This window comes from Crinia signifera, chromosome 1 (genome assembly GCF_055691185.1).
Source record: "Crinia signifera chromosome 1, ASM5569118v1, whole genome shotgun sequence".
In the NCBI taxonomy this organism is placed as follows: domain Eukaryota; kingdom Metazoa; phylum Chordata; class Amphibia; order Anura; family Myobatrachidae; genus Crinia; species Crinia signifera.
The window spans coordinates 275329449-275345774 of record NC_139217.1 but is presented as its reverse complement, the minus strand read 5'-3'; the positions used below and the strand labels follow the sequence as shown (position 1 = coordinate 275345774).

General features: G+C 46.9%; 1 protein-coding gene across 1 annotated transcript in view; it reads right to left on the bottom strand.

Annotated features, from left to right (window-relative positions):
- The window catches only part of LOC146075184 (atrial natriuretic peptide receptor 2-like), a 130734-nt gene that overhangs the window by 82926 nt on the left and 31482 nt on the right, over positions 1-16326 (bottom strand). The window lies entirely within an intron of this gene.

The window sequence follows — 16326 nt, the reverse complement described above, 5'->3', positions numbered from 1 at the left end:
CAAGGACCATTCATCTACCCCGGCTTAGAGTCTCTACGTTTAACGGCGTGGCTGTTGAAGCCGACTTGTTAAGGAGACGTGGAATACCGCAGTCTGTAGTTTCAACTATGCTGAAGGCTAGGAAGGAGGTGACCGCTTCTTATTATCACAGGATTTGGAAATCCTACATAGCCTGGTGCGAAGCTAGATCGGTACCAAGGGCAGTGTTTCATCTTTCCCGTTTGTTGGAGTTCTTACAATCGGGTTTAGAGAAGGGTCTCAGACTGGCGTCTTTGAAGGTCCAGGTGTCTGCCCTATCGGTGTTTTTTCACAGAAGGCTGGCTCTAATTCCGGAGGTACAGACCTTCTTAAAAGGGGTTGTTCGTATACAGTCTCCCGTTCCGCCTTCAGAGCCATGGGATTTGGAGTTGGTTCTGAAATTCCTAAGATCTGATACTTTTGAGCCCTTAGATTCGGTGGATCTAAGGTTCTTGACGTGGAAGACGGTCATGTTGATGGCGCTGGCTTCGGCCCGCAGGGTGTCGGAGCTTGGGGCTCTTTCCTGTCGTTCCCCGTTTCTGGTTTTCCACAAGGACAGGGCGGAACTCAGAACTCGCCAGGGTTTCCTTCCGAAGGTGGTTTCGGCATTCCACGTGAACCAGCCTATTGTGGTTCCAGCCCTTTCACGAGATATGAAGTCCTTGGACGTGGTGCGCGCTCTGCGTATCTACGTTTCCAGAACGGCATCGTGGAGAAAGACGGATAGTCTTTTCGTGTTGTATGGAGCAGGAAAGAAGGGTTGGCCGGCGTCCAAGCAGACGCTGGCTAGGTGGTTGTGCCTCACAATCAAGGAGGCCTACGCTAGGGCTAACCAAGTCCTTCCTTTAGGGATTTCCGCCCATTCAACAAGGGCCGTAAGCAATTCGTGGGCTGCGGCCAGAGGTGTTTCGCTCACACAGGTTTGTAGGGCGGCCACTTGGGTGGGTGCTAGCACCTTCGCCAAGTTCTATAAGTTTGACAGCTTTGCCAGTGAGGAGGCATCATTCGGCAGAGCTGTTTTGCAGGATTCTCAGCGCTCTCCCTCCCGGGTTTAGTGCTTTGGTACTATCCCACACGTGTAGACTGCAGTGTCCCCTGCTGCTGGGAGGAGAAATAAGGAATTTGGTACTTACCGGTAATTCCCTTTCTCCGAGGCAGCAGGGGACACTGCACGCCCTCCCAGCGCTTTATTCCTGCCATCTTACAAGTTGTTTTACTTTAACATTGAATGTTTGCCGATTGCAAGTTGTGAGTTCTTGTTATGAGTTATTCTTGCTAATCTTTTCTCTTCTGCGAAGTGTCTCCTCTGTTCCAGGGATCGAGCCCTGGCCCCTATCCTCTCTCGGTCACAGTTTCTAAGACTGAAGTCTGCTGGGGGATAGCGGGGGGAGGAGCCAGCTGTATTCAAATTTCTTAAAGTGCCGACTCCTCCAATGCACCCACACTATCCCACACGTGTAGACTGCAGTGTCCCCTGCTGCCTCGGAGAAAGGGAATTACCGGTAAGTACCAAATTCCTTATTTTACACTGCAATATAGATCTCACTTTGAAGTAAACCTCCACCCAAATCTAATTCTCTCTGCACAAGTAACATCTGCCCCCCTGCAGTGCACATGGGGGGTTATTTTGGTTCACTCTTTCTGACAAATTCCTTCTTAGATGGACAAAACCATGGTGCACTGCAGGTGGGCCAGATGTTACTTGTGCAGAGAGAATTAGATTTGGGTGGGGTTTTACTTCAAAGTGAGATCTATATTGCAGTGTAAAAATAAAGCAGTCAGTATTTTCCTGGCACAGAAACAAAATAACTCACCCAAATCTAATTCTCTCTACACATGTTGCATCTCCCCCCCCCCCCCCCCCCTGCAGTGCACATGGTTTTGTCCATCTAAGAAGGATTTTGTCAGAAAGAGTGAACTAGAATAAGGCCCACAGTGTCAATGCTGGAATCAGTTGGCTTATGTTTGTGCATGGATCCTAATTTGGATGCAAGGTCTGTATAATTCAGTGGTTGTGCTTTTGCAAGTAGCTGCAATGCGCATCCAAAGACGCACAGCAGATCGCACAGGAAGCCATGGACGGATGGAGAAACTTCAATTATGTTTCTCAGCAGTGGCAAAAGATGCTGCTATGCCTGTGTACAATTCAAAGGGATGAAATGTGGAGCTATACTTCTAAGGGGGAGACTAAAGCTGGGTACACATATGCATGATAACAATACTGTTAAAGATATTTTCGTGCATATTGGTAAATGTGTACACACAGTGGCCATTATTCTGGTTCACTCACAAAGGCAATTTCCTCAAATGGACAAAACCATGTGCACTGCAGTGGGGGAGATGTAACTTCTGTAGAGAGAATTTAATTTGGGTGGGGTTTTACTTCAAAGTGAGATCTATATTGCAGTATAAAAATAAAACAGCCATTATTTTCACTGCACAGAAAAAAAATAACCCACCCAAATCTAAATCTCTCTGCACATGTTACATCTCCCCCACACACTGCAGTGCATATGGTTTTGTCCATATGAGAAGGAATTTGCCTTTGCGAGGGAACCAGAATAAGGGCCTCTGCCATCTGTAGATGCAGCTCAATCCTGATTATAAAGTCAGCATGCTCCTGGATGTACTGTAGCCACTGAACAATATTGTTTACTGTGTGCCCTATATCATTTGTCCAGGAGTTCCTGGCAGTTTAAGTGCAATTATTAGCAATATTGTATCATTGGGGTCTATTCAATGCCGTGGGTGAGCAGTGACAGCCAGCAGGGCTTCCTGCTCGCTATCATCGCTCACCCTGTCAGTATTCAACTCACATCCCCCCCCCTCTCATACGCCAATTCCCCCTCGCTCCGTTTTTTGAGCGAGGGGGGATCGGCATATGCGGCTGCAGAAGCAGCGAGACTCGCGGCAAAATACAGTGGGTTCACTGCAGTAGCCGCGGGTCTCGCTGTTTGGGGGAATCCTCACTGTCCTGTGACGGTGAGGATTCCCCCAGAACGTTGAATAGGGCGAGCAGCTGGCGAGGGGGTAAAACAGTGAGGATCGCTGGTTTCTGTGATCCTCGCTGTTTAACCCCCTCAACGGCCGCAGCGAGCAGCTTTGAATACTGCCCATTGTGTAACATGTGCCCAGCTTTACAGTGTTAAACATGTTAAATGAATGCAATGTATAAATACTGTAGATTGGCAGTAGATGTAATGGTATTAGTCGCGGTGTCTTTATACTTAGGATGAATTGAAGTCCATGCAAACAATGAAGTAATATGTCAGCCAATAAAGGTGTTGATAGATGGTGAAAGACTACATAAACACGTGCAGTAAATCAAACCTACAGGCTTCCTGTATTTGTGCATTTATTTCAGTATCATTCACTACCATATGATTAATCTTGATAAAAAGCTTCTAATTTACAGAATATAAGAGACTGCTACATATGTGGTGATAATATACATACAGCTTTGTAGAGGTGTAGGACCCTAACTGGCATTAGAATTAGACAATGAAACATAAGTATAGCAAATGAGCATATTTGGAAAACTATAACACCTTGGTGCTAATGCAGTTGGCTCCCAAAATTGCAGACACAATTTGCACAACTAAAAATACAATAATTGGGGTAATTTACAAAATAACAACTAGATTCAGATGAGTACACATAGTCCATGTCACATGCACTTGTATCTCACTTATACCCCTGTTGTTTAACCATTTCTTTTATTTGCAACAAACCCCCTTTGCTCTTAGGTATCAATAAAACTGCTATACAATCTTCTCCATTATAACAGAAACAATTCCCATACCATCTCTGCAATGAGAAACAATTTGTTTAAACAAGTGCACAAACGTACAATACATGCCTTAGCGACTAAGATCACCATCAGTGTCTGTGGAGCAATTACAAATAGCCAGTCATAAGTGATTTGCTATTGCTGAGGACCATTATCATCCTCATCCTCACCAATACTAACTTTACAGTGATACAGATAGTGCTTTCTCAGGAACCATAGGCGAATCTTGGGGGTGGTCCGGGGGTGCACTGGACCACCCATTAGCCCATTTTGTAGCTGAGGGATGGGGCTTTCCAACCAGCCCAGTCCCGTGTTTCTAGCCCCCTGGGAAGCGGAGATACTGCCAGGCAAAGCTGGCACGTTTTCCCTATAGGATAACATAGGACCCGCTAATTCCGACCCCCACCCAGTTCAACGGCTGCCAGTTCCCCCTTCGGCATCACTGAAGCTCGAAGTTGATCTCAGTCGAACGCAAATCGCTGGGCCTTCAATCTGATACCAGGCTGGATCCATATAGGTTAATTGGTTCCAGGGATATTGAGGTTAAACCGTTTTTTTCATTTCTTAAATGTAATTTCATGACTGTTTATGTTCTTTGAGGGCAGATTTCTCTGGAACCAAACAGCCCAGTTTCACGGGACCAAAATCATTCGAAGCCAACTCAAAAGTTATTCAACATAATACTGGTCTCATGTAAATGGGTCAATTGGTTCCGAAGATATAGCTGGTTGGTTAAAGGGGGCATAGGTGCCGATTTATGTTTTTGCTGGTGGGTGCTCTAGCCAAAAATATAGGGGAATGGCTTTATGGGAAAGGGGCGTGACCACAACATATTACTGATTTATATTACGCAGCAAGCACAGTTGTCTCCAATATTCAAATTATAGCAACAGTGCCAAATACATAAATGCCCACATAGTGCAGGTACAAAAATCCCCCCCACAGTGCCAAATACATAAATGCCCCCAGAGTGCTAAATACAAAAAATGCCCACACAGTACCTGTGCCAGCAACGAGGGATGTGGAGTGCAGTGAGACACGGGCGTGTGGGCCGCTGCTGAGCGGGTGGGTGCTCATTAATTTCCGTGGGTGCTCGGGCCCTCAAGCACCCACAGAATCGCACCTATGAAAGGGGGGGGGTAGGGAGAGGGTAGTGGTTGTCTCTTCCCCTCACATCAGAAAATGCAGGGACTAGGCTGGTGTATAAGGGGTCAGCCTGGGAATGTCCCTGCATGATCCTGGGACCATATTCCCAGGTAAATCCCTGCATCTTCTGTTGTGAAAGGGGTATTATTTCAAACAGCCGTGTCCTGCAGTGCTCTGAATAAAGCCGGGCAGCCCCCTGCTCTCTGCCCAGCTGTCAATGACTGTCACCCCTGCAGCTTCCGCTCCAATTCTTCTCCCCGCTTTCACCTCAGCGCGCCCCCCCTTTAATCATGTGTTGCCGGCGCCCGGCGTGCTCCCCCTGCACAATATTTAAAATGTCCACTCGGCTAGAGGGGACACCAGGAGGGGAGTGGGAGCGTGCTCTGCGCTCTGCTCCTCTCCCCATAGAAGCAGCTGCACCGCCCTCCATCTCTCCCTGCAGCAGCAGCGAAGGCTCATATAAAAATTTACAGTAAGTGGCACTTTTGGGGGCATTGCTTAAGGGACGCTACAAGTGGCGGTATGTGGGGACATTGCGCATAATGTGTGGCTTAATGTGTAAGAGGCATTACGGTGTGCAGCATCATGTGTAAGGGGCATTATGTGTGCAGCATCATGTGTAAGGGGCATTATGTGTGCAGCATCATGTGTAAGGGACATTATGTGTGCAGCATCATGTGTAATGGGTACTATGGTGCGTGGCATCATGTGTAATGGGTACAATGGTGTGCGGCATTATGTGTAATGGGTACTATGGTGTGCGGCATCATGTGTAATGGGTACTATGGTGTGCGGCATCATGTGTAATGGGTACTATGGTGCGCGGCATCATGTGTAAGGGACATTATGTGTGCAGCATCATGTGTAATGGGTACTATGGTGTGCGGCATCATGTGTAATTGGTACTATGGTGTGCGGCATCAAGTGTAATGGGTACTATGCTGCCATCAAGCAAGAACCCCCTAGCAATGAGCACATAGGTAAGCAGCACTTATGTGGCAAATATGTAATGGGCATTACGGTTTGTTATATAGAAGGTAATGGGCATCATGATGTGTGGCACAATGTGTAATGGGCATTATGGTGTGTGGCCTTATGTTTAATTGGCATTACGGCGTGTGGCTTTATGTGTAATGGTTATTACGGAGTTTGCTAAAATGTGTAATGGGCATTACTGTGTATGGTCTAAAGTGTAATACCACACCCCTTTTTGTGATACCATGCCTCCTTCCCATGAGGCCACGCCCCCTTTTTTGCCATGCGACTACACCGCGCAAAGGTCCCCCTGCTATTATGTCTAGATCTGGGACCACCCATTACCATAATTCTAGATTCGCCTATGACAGGCACATACCCATATACATCTTCATGCTGCCCTGCATAACTCCGCAACTGCTCAATACAACCTAACTGTACTTGGCTTGCATTAGAGTCAGGGGCTAAAGAAAAGTTCATCAGGCTATGGTGCAACCAAGCTGTGTGGGCCATATCCAATAAAATGACCCCCACCATGCCCTACCACCAATATGGCCATAGTGCTTCCCCATCATGCCACCTGGGTACTCACCTCCTGTGGCAGGCATGGTTTCAGCTCAGGACAGAGCAGCTTTCGAGGTTGACCCTGTGTGGGAGGCCTCACACGACCACCCCTATCCATACTTGCCTACCTGATCCTCTCCATCCCCTATCACCCACCCTTAATCCATCCCTGATTAAAGTGCCCCTATACTGACTAGCTAGGCACAACTTTGTGTAAGTGGCAGGATCACACAAATACTGTATGCATGGGCACATATGCTTATGCCCAATTTCATGCAATATAAGGTATACTTACTGGTGTAATACTGAACAAATGGATAACGCAATCCCGAGTATGCACTTCATAAATACTCAGGGGGATATCTGTCCCAAAGTGACATTAGCCCAACCTGTTATAACATTCAAGTTTTATTTAGAATAATGCAAGTGACAGTGAGGCAGTAGATATAAAAGCCTTACCTAGGAATATATGGAGACTATGCAATACATCCGTATAGACAATCCCTGTTACAATATTATTAGTATCAATAAGTCTCTAGGGACTTATTATTAATATTATCCTTAATGTATATTCTGGAGTGGTCACTGCAGTTTCAATAACCCTGTTCCCTCCAGAATACTGCAGTTTCAATAACCCTGTTCCCTCCAGAATACTGAGGGAGAGACAAGTACATTTACAGAGGAGAAAGTCCTCACAGAACTCTCAAAACTGAAAGTGGATAAATCAATGGGGCCAGATGGGATACATCCAAGGATACTAAAAGAGCTTAAAGGGGAGCTGGTAAAACCAATAACAGAATTATTCAACCAGTCACTAGCTACTGGAGTAATCCCAGAGGACTGGAAAACAGCGAATGTAGTCCCACTGCACAAAAGTGAAAGCAAGGAAGAGGTAAGCAACTATCGACCAGTGAGCCTTACATCAGTAGTAGGGAAATTGATGGAAACACTCTTAAAACAAAGAGTTGTAGAATATCTCAAAACCAGCAATTTACAGGATCCAAAACAGCATGGGTTTACTGGGGGAAGATCATGTCAAACAAATCTTATTGACTTTTTTGACTGGGTGACTAAAGTAATAGATCAAGGTGGGGCTGTAGATGTAGCTTATCTTGACTTTAGTAAAGCTTTTGACACTGTCCCACATCGCAGACTTAAATAAACTTGAAAGCTTGGGATTGGATTCTAAGATAGTTGAATGGATAAGAGCGTGGTTGCAGGACAGAAAACAGAGAGTTGTAGTAAACGGAGTACAGTCAAAGGAGGGAAAGGTTACAAGTGGAGTACCCCAGGGATCTGTACTTGGACCGGTGCTTTTTAATATCTTTATTGGTGATATTGCAAATGGAATTGAGGGTAAAATGTGCCTTTTTGCAGATGACACAAAGGTATGCAACAGGGTAGACACACCAGGAGGGGTAAAACAAATGATTGAGGATCTAGGCAGATTAGAGAAATGGTCAAGAGAATGGCAACTACAGTTTAATGCCAAAAAATGCAAAATCATGCACTTGGGTCTCAGAAATCCAAAGACTCAATATAGTATAAATGGCACTATAATGGAAACTACTGAGGAAGAGAGGGATCTAGGTGTCACTATTTCAGGGGACTTAAAAGCAGGTAGGCAATGTAACAAAGCAATGAAGAAGGCAAGTCAGATGCTTGGTTGCATAGGGAGAGGTATCAGCAGTAAAAAGAAAGAAGTAATAATGCCACTGTATAGGTCATTGGTACGACCTCACCTAGAGTATTGTGTTCAGTTCTGGAGGCCATATCTCCAGAAGGATATAAATACATTAGAGACTGTACAAAGAAGAGCAACTAAAATGGTGCATGGCCTACATCACAAAACGTACCAGGAAAGACTAAAAGATCTTAATATGTATACTTTAGAGCAGAGAAGGGAAAGGGGGGACATGATAGAAACTTTCAAATATATCAAGGGCTTTAACAAGGTACAGGTGGGAGACATTCTTCACAGGAAGAGGAGCAACAGAACACGAGGACATGCACTGAAACTAGAGGGAGGAAGATTCAGGGGAAATGTGAGGAAGAATTTTTTCACAGAAAGAGTAGTAGATAAGTGGAATAGCCTCCCAAGAGAGGTGGTAGACGCAAATACAGTAGTACAATTTAAACATGCTTGGGATAAGCATATTGATATCCTTACAAAAAAATAAGGATCAAATATGGTTTGAGGTAACATGTTTAAAAAAAGGGGCAGACTAGATGGGCCAAGTGGTTCTTATCTGCCGTCAAATTCTATGTTTCTATGTTAATATAAGGGCCTCCTACACACTGTATATGGTATGCTGCTTTACATATAACTATTGATCCAAAAATTGATACATAGTATAATAGCTTTTTATATGTTCATGTATATGAATTAACATTGTCATTTTGACCATGCCATTTTTTTTCTAACGTTTTGTCACTGTTATAATTGAATGAAGTAATTTCAATAAGTTAAATATCTGTAAATACAGTATATATTTCTGTAAATACAGTATATATTTATGTTAATTGTGTCTCAGGCAGTGGCGTAGCTTGGTTTGGAGCACCCCCCCCCCCCCCCCGCATCGCCGCAGGCTTACCTGTCTGCGCGTCCCGGCTTCAATTAATTCTATGCAGACGGGCCACAATAAAATGGCCGCCCCCATACCGCAGACAGTTTCATAGAACTGTCTGCTTTATGGGGCGGCCATTTTATCGTGGTCCGTCTCCATAGAATTGATTGAAGCCAGGAGGGGAGCCGGGACGCGCAGACAGGTAAGCCTGCGGGGGATGGGGGCATTACTATAGCACCGCAGGCCCCCGGCGCCCCCACATGCACAGCGCCCCCCCCCCCCCCACGACCGTGGGGGCTGCGGTGATATAGTTATGCCCCTGGTCTCAGGAAAATGCATGATAAACAGATATCTATCAAACCTTTCTCTGCGTGCTATACACTTCATTATGACTTTATTACTGCTTAATCGCTGGGATGAAAAATGCTCAGTGCATACACATTTTGGCCTGTCCAAGCAATTTTCGCGGGCGTGGATGGCTTTCCATAGCAGGACACTTTGTGTTTTGATGAAATGATCACAAACCAATGAGGCTGACAAGAAATGTTTGGTAAGTTTTAAAGGTTTGTGGGGGCATAGAACAAAACAAATGCACTCTACTAAGCAAGTAACCTCTACTATCAGATATATCAGGGGAAATTTACCAAAATGAAAAACCTAGTTTTTCGTATTGGTATTTCCCCTACGACTGCATACGACTGTTTGAGTCGTATGAAAAGTCGTGTTCCGGAGGGGAAATTACAAAGCAGTCAGATACGACTGCTTTGTAACCCTCCGATGGTGTAACAATTCGTATTAGCGGCACATATATACGGCCGCTAATACGAATTATTTGTAGCAGTCTGCACGGATCAGTCAGATCAGTGCAGGCTGCAGAGTGTAAAAAAAAATAGAAAAATAAATAAATTTAAAAAAAAAAACGGCGTGGGTTCCCCCCCACAGCCATAACCAGCACCAGGCTGAAGGAGCCGGGGCTGGTAATTAAAAATCAGGGAACCCGACAAATAGGGGTTCCCCGATTTTTAACAACCAGCCCCAGGCTCCAGGTCCGGGGCTGGTTCCCAAAATACGGGGGACAAAATGACTAGGGGTCCCCCGTATTTCAAGAACCAGTCCCAGGCCAAACCAGCCAGCAGGGTAATGTCACAGCCGGGGGGAGACTTTTTATACAAGTCCCCCCGGCCAAAACATTAACCCCCTGACCGGTCAGCCTGGCCAGGGGCCCTGGGGGAGTGGGGATCCCCCCTCCAGGACTGAAGGGGTCCCCCCCTCCAGGACTTACCTGACCAGGCTGAAGCCTGGTACTGTCCCAGATGCCCCTGGGCGGTGGGCATCGGGCTGATTATGGTGTAAAAAAAAGAATAATCTATTGTTTTTTACTGTGGCACTACAAGTGCCAGCAAGCCTCCCCTGCAAGCTGGGACTTGGAGAACCACAAGTCCCAGCCTGCTGGGCATTAAAGGGCCCGCTGGCACTTGTAGTTCCACAGTTAAAAAAATAGTACACAAAACACACTGACACACTTTTAAAATAAAACTTTAATACATACAAAGCCCACACATACTAATACTTACCTATCTTCTTTCCGTAGGTATCCCTGGTCCTGTGTCGTCTTCTGGTCCTCCTGTGTCGTCTTCTGGTCCATGTCGACGTCGCTGTCCATGTCGGCGATGGCGTCCCCGTCCGGATCCGACGAAATCCATGGAGGAAGCTGTGGAAGGAAACCATACTCACCTGTCCCAGCGCGACGTAGTCCAGGTAAGTGTCTTGGCAAAAAAACAAACCGAACACCCCGAAACCAGACCGGACTGAGGGAGCCGCACGGTGTTGGATTTACATCGTGCGGCTCCGCCTCCCGAATGCCGCTATTGGCCGCCTTGCGGCCTAGCGGCTCCTGATTGGCCGCATTCGGGAGGCGGAGCCGCACGATGTACACAGAGTACCGTACGGCTCCCTCAGTCCGATCTGGTTTCGGGGTGTTCGGTTTGTTTTTTTGCCAAGACACTTACCTGGACTACGTCACGCTGGGACAGGTGAGTATGGTTTCCTTCCACAGCTTCCTCCATGGATTTCGTCGGATCCGGACGGGGACGCCATCGCCGACATGGACAGCGACGTCGACATGGACCAGAAGACGACACAGGAGGACCAGAAGACGACACAGGACCAGGGATACCTACGGAAAGAAGATAGGTAAGTATTAGTATGTGTGGGCTTTGTATGTATTAAAGTTTTATTTTAAAAGTGTGTCAGTGTGTTTTGTGTACTATTTTTTTAACTGTGGAACTACAAGTGCCAGCGGGCCCTTTAATGCCCAGCAGGCTGGGACTTGTGGTTCTCCAAGTCCCAGCTTGCAGGGGAGGCTTGCTGGCACTTGTAGTGCCACAGTAAAAAACAATAGATTATTCTTTTTTTTACACCATAATCAGCCCGATGCCCACCGCCCAGGGGCATCTGGGACAGTACCAGGCTTCAGCCTGGTCAGGTAAGTCCTGGAGGGGGGGGGACCCCTTCATTGGGGGGGTCCCCACTCCCCCAGGGCCCCTGGCCAGGCTGACCGGTCAAGGGGTTAATGTTTTGGCCGGGGGGACTTGTATAAAAAGTCTCCCCCCGGCTGTGACATTACCCTGCTGGCTGGTTGTGCCTGGGACTGGTTCTTGAAATACGGGGGACCCCTAGTCATTTTGTCCCCCGTATTTTGGGAACCAGCCCCGGACCTGGAGCCTGGGGCTGGTTGTTAAAAATCGGGGAACCCCTATTTGTCGGGTTCCCTGATTTTTAATTACCGGCCCCGGCTCCTTCAGCCTGGTGCTGGTTTCAGCTGTGGGGGGGACCCCACGCCGTTTTTTTTTTTAAATTGATTTATTTTTCTATTTTTTTACACTGAAGCCTGCACGGATCTGACTGATCCGTGCAGGCTTAAAGCAAATAGAACAGGAAAATGGTGTTCTATTTTCCTGTCGTATTTGCGTGGGTGTTTCACACCACTTAGCAGCCGTATTATCAGTACGGCTGCTTAGTACATCAGGAATCACCATTCTTTTGAATGGTGATTTCTGTCGTATCCTATCGATGGTGTAGGACATTTGTATTTGTAAATACAAATACGAATGTTCCATCTTTAGGACTACGAATTGTTGTATTATTGGGATTGTAAATCCCGAAAATACAAATTCGTCAAAAAAAAGGTGTATTTCTCCCTACGAATACACCTTTTTTCTACAAATCCATTTTGGTAAATGTCCCCCATTAGGTCATGTACAATTCTGCAACTAGTTTGTAACAATCAATTCTCTATCCCAAAGCCCTGTACTTAAGGTGAGATATATATTTTATTGCACAATTTTGACTAAGCAATTTTGACTAGAGGCACAAGAGATTTTGACTAAGTGATTTTGTCTAACTAATGATCTAGTAAAAATTCCCTTGTCTGCAGTCGATCTATGCTAGGAGATACTGACTTAGTAGCGGTATCCAGGGCCAGTGCTAGGGTGTTTGGCGCCCTCCTGCAAACTATAAATATGCGCCCTCCCATACTTTACAAAGTGATCTCACAAGGAAGGGGCATGGCCACACAATAGTACTCCGATTTCGAATTTCACCACACAGTAGCACAATCATATTCACATTACACAGCACCAGTGCCGTAACTAGACATGTTGGTGCCCTGTGCCAGAAAGGGAATTGGTGACTGGCTGACCACCATACTCAAGACAGAAAAATATAGGAGCGTGGCTTTATGTGAAAGGGGCGTGACCATATAAAAGTACCAATAACACTGTAATGGCAGGGCTCGACAAACCCTGGGGGCCAGGTCGCCACGGCGACCAGATTCTGCTTCCCGGCGACCAGATTTTCTGAAGCAGAATCTGGTCATGGCCGGGTGCACTTGCGGTAACAGTCGGGCAGAGAGGCTTTCAATCTACCTGGCTGTATGATAGCTAGTTCCGATGTCCATCCCTAAGGAGCAGGTCCACCGCGGCATCGGGAGTCAATCAGTTTGCGGTGGGGTAACTGTAACGCTTTAGCTGCTCAGAGCCGCCCCACTGCCGCGTACCTGAGCCGCCCCACTGCCGCGTACCAGAGCCGCCCCACTGCCGCGTACCAGAGCCGCCCCACTGCCGCGTACCAGAGCCGCCCCACTGCCGCGTACCAGAGCCGCCCCACTGCCGCGTACCAGAGCCGCCCCACTGCCGCGTACCAGAGCCGATCCCACTGCCATCCAACAAAGCTCCCTTCCTCCGGCGCAACTCTCACCCGGACGCACTGACAGACACCCAAAGCCTGCCTGTCGGTGCTGCTCTCTCTGTCACTGCCTGCTAGAGAGAGAGTGTCCAGCACCCGGAGGCACAGACTGCACTGCAGGTCTGGGTCCACCTCCGCTCTGTGCTGAGCGCTGGGAGATCTCAGACATTCCTCCACTCCAACACACGGAGGCTGAGACTCCTGAGAGGAGCTTCTGCTGAGGGGACCAGGTACTAAGCACAGTGTGTGTCAGGGTCCGGAGGAGAAGCCCTGCAGGCTACAGCACGATATGTGTCAGGGAGAGGAGGCTCTACAGGCTGCAGCCTAATATGTGTTAGGGAAGAGAGGCTCTGCAGGGTGCAATTTCAACCCCTATCCTCTCTCACTGTACAGGCTGCCTGGCTGCCTAAAGAACGCATCCGCGTACAGCGCCAAACTAAGAAATAACCCATTATTCTAAATACCTCAGCCAGACTGGACAAACCACATCCTGTGCTGCAGGGTCCAAATAACACTTGGAAATGCTGCTTCCGGTAGTCTGGGGACCCGCTCATCCTCCAGGCCACTCGCAAGACAGAGGTGTAGGTATTGTTCATCAGAGGGGGAAGAGAGGGGAGTCAGGGACAGCAGACTCAGTGTGCCCCTGGTCCCTGCATGTGTGTGACTGGGAAGTGACCCCCCCTCCCCCAGAAGTTGCCACTGGAAGGAGAGAGCTGCATTAGTTGAGTTAAGAACTTGAAGTGTGTGAGCTGTGAGGGCCTGGGGGGGAGAGTAGTGTCAGGGTCAGAGCTGCATCCAGTATGGAGTAAAGGGGGGGGGGGCTGCATCAGGGGCAGAGCTGCATTGGGTATGGCGTCAGGGAGAGAACTGCATCAGGGGTATGGCATCAGTGGGAGAGCTGGGACAGGGATATGGCCTCAGCGGGAGAGATGCGTCAGGGGTAAGGGATATATAATTAATTTCACTGTTGCCATGTAGGGGGAGCAAAATTTATAGTTACGCCACTGCACAGTCGACCTGCTTACATACAGCCGGGTGGATTTATGACTTTTATGCCTGGCTGTTACCGTTACCATGGATGGTGGAGGGATAATTCCCCATAGAAACAAGAATGTTAACCCCATTGCAACTAGCATGTTAACCCCTGGCAGAGCATGTAACTCCTGGTAAAGAGCATGCAACACCTGGTATCAAGCATGTAACTCATGGGAACGAGCATGTAAGTAAGCAGAATGTATGTGGCATAATATGTAATAGGCATTATGGCGTATGGTGTAATAGGTCATAGGTATTACGGTGTGTGGCATAACGTATAATGGGCATTATGGCATGTGGTATAATATGTAATGGGTGTGTGACATGTGTAATAGGCATTACAGTGTACATTTTTGGTGCGTGGCTTTGGCACGCACTGTCCCTATTTTTAGTTTGTCTGGCTCCTACTTTTTCATCCTGGCTCCTAGATTTGAAAGAAATTTGAAAGCCCTGCATTACACATTATGCTACACACACTGTAATGCCCATTACACATTATACCACCCACAGTAATGTCCATTACACATTATGCCACACACCATAATGCCCATATGACATTATGACACACATTATGCTACACGTAATGCCCTGAGTACTCCTGCATATGCCCACAGTGTTATCGCTGCTTATACATAACACCCACAGTTGGCTACAGTAGCAGCACTGCTTATATATCGATAATGCCCACAATTACAGACAATAGTAGCACTGTTTATACATAATGGCCACACCAGTTACCAAAAGTAGTAGCGCTGCTTATACATAAGCCCATACCATCTGGTGACAGTAGTAGCGCTGTTTATACATAATTTCCACAGTAACCAACAGTAGTAGCGCTGCATATATATATATATATCTATATCCATATAGATATATATATCTATATATATATATATATATATATATATATATATATAGATATATATATAAAATCCCTACACTAGTTGCTGACAGTAGTAGTGCTGCTTATATATAAGGCCCACACCAATTACTGACAGTAATAGCGCTGCCTATACATATGCCCACACCAGTTGCTTACAGGAGTAGCGCTGCCTATATATATGCCCATGCCAGTTGCCGACAATGGTAGCACTGCCTATACATATGCCCACACCAGTTGCCGACAGTAGTAGCACTGCCTATATATATGCCCACACCAGTTGCAGACAGTGGTAGCACTGCCTATACATATGCCCACACCAGTTGCTGACAGTAGTAGCGCTGCCTATACATATGCCTACATCAGTTGCCGACAATAGTAGCGCTACCTAAACATATGCCCACAGCAGTTGCCGACAGTAGTAGCGCTGCCTATACATATGCCTACACCAGTTGCTGACAGTAGTAGCGCTGCCTATACATATGCCCACACCAGTTGCCAAAAATAGTAGCACTGCCTATACATATGCCCATGCCAGTTGCCAACATTAGTAGCGCTGCTGAGACATATGCCCACGGCAGTTGCCAACAATAGTAGCACTGCCTATACCTATGCCCATGGCAGTTGCCAACAATAGTAGTGCTGCCTATACATATGCCCACGCCAGTTGCCAACAATAGTAGCGCTGCTGAGACATATGCTCACGCCAGTTGCTGACAATAATAGCACTGCGGATACATATACCCATGCCAGTTGCCCATAGTAGTTGCATTGCCGATACATATGTCTACGCCAGTTGCCGACAGTAGTAGCGCTGCCTATACATATGCCTACATCAGTTGCTGAAAGTACTAGTGCGCCTACCTACACCAGTTGCCGACAGTAGTAGTGCTGCCTATACATTTGCCCATGCCAGTTGCTGAAACTATAAGTGCTGCCGATACATATGTCTACACCAATTGCTGACAGTAGTAGTACTGCCTATACATATGCCTACACCAGTTCACCAGTTGCCGACAGTAGTAACGCTGCCTATACATATGCCTACACCAGTTGTCGACAGTAGTAGTGCTGCCTTTACATACTGTATGTTCACAAAAGTTGCT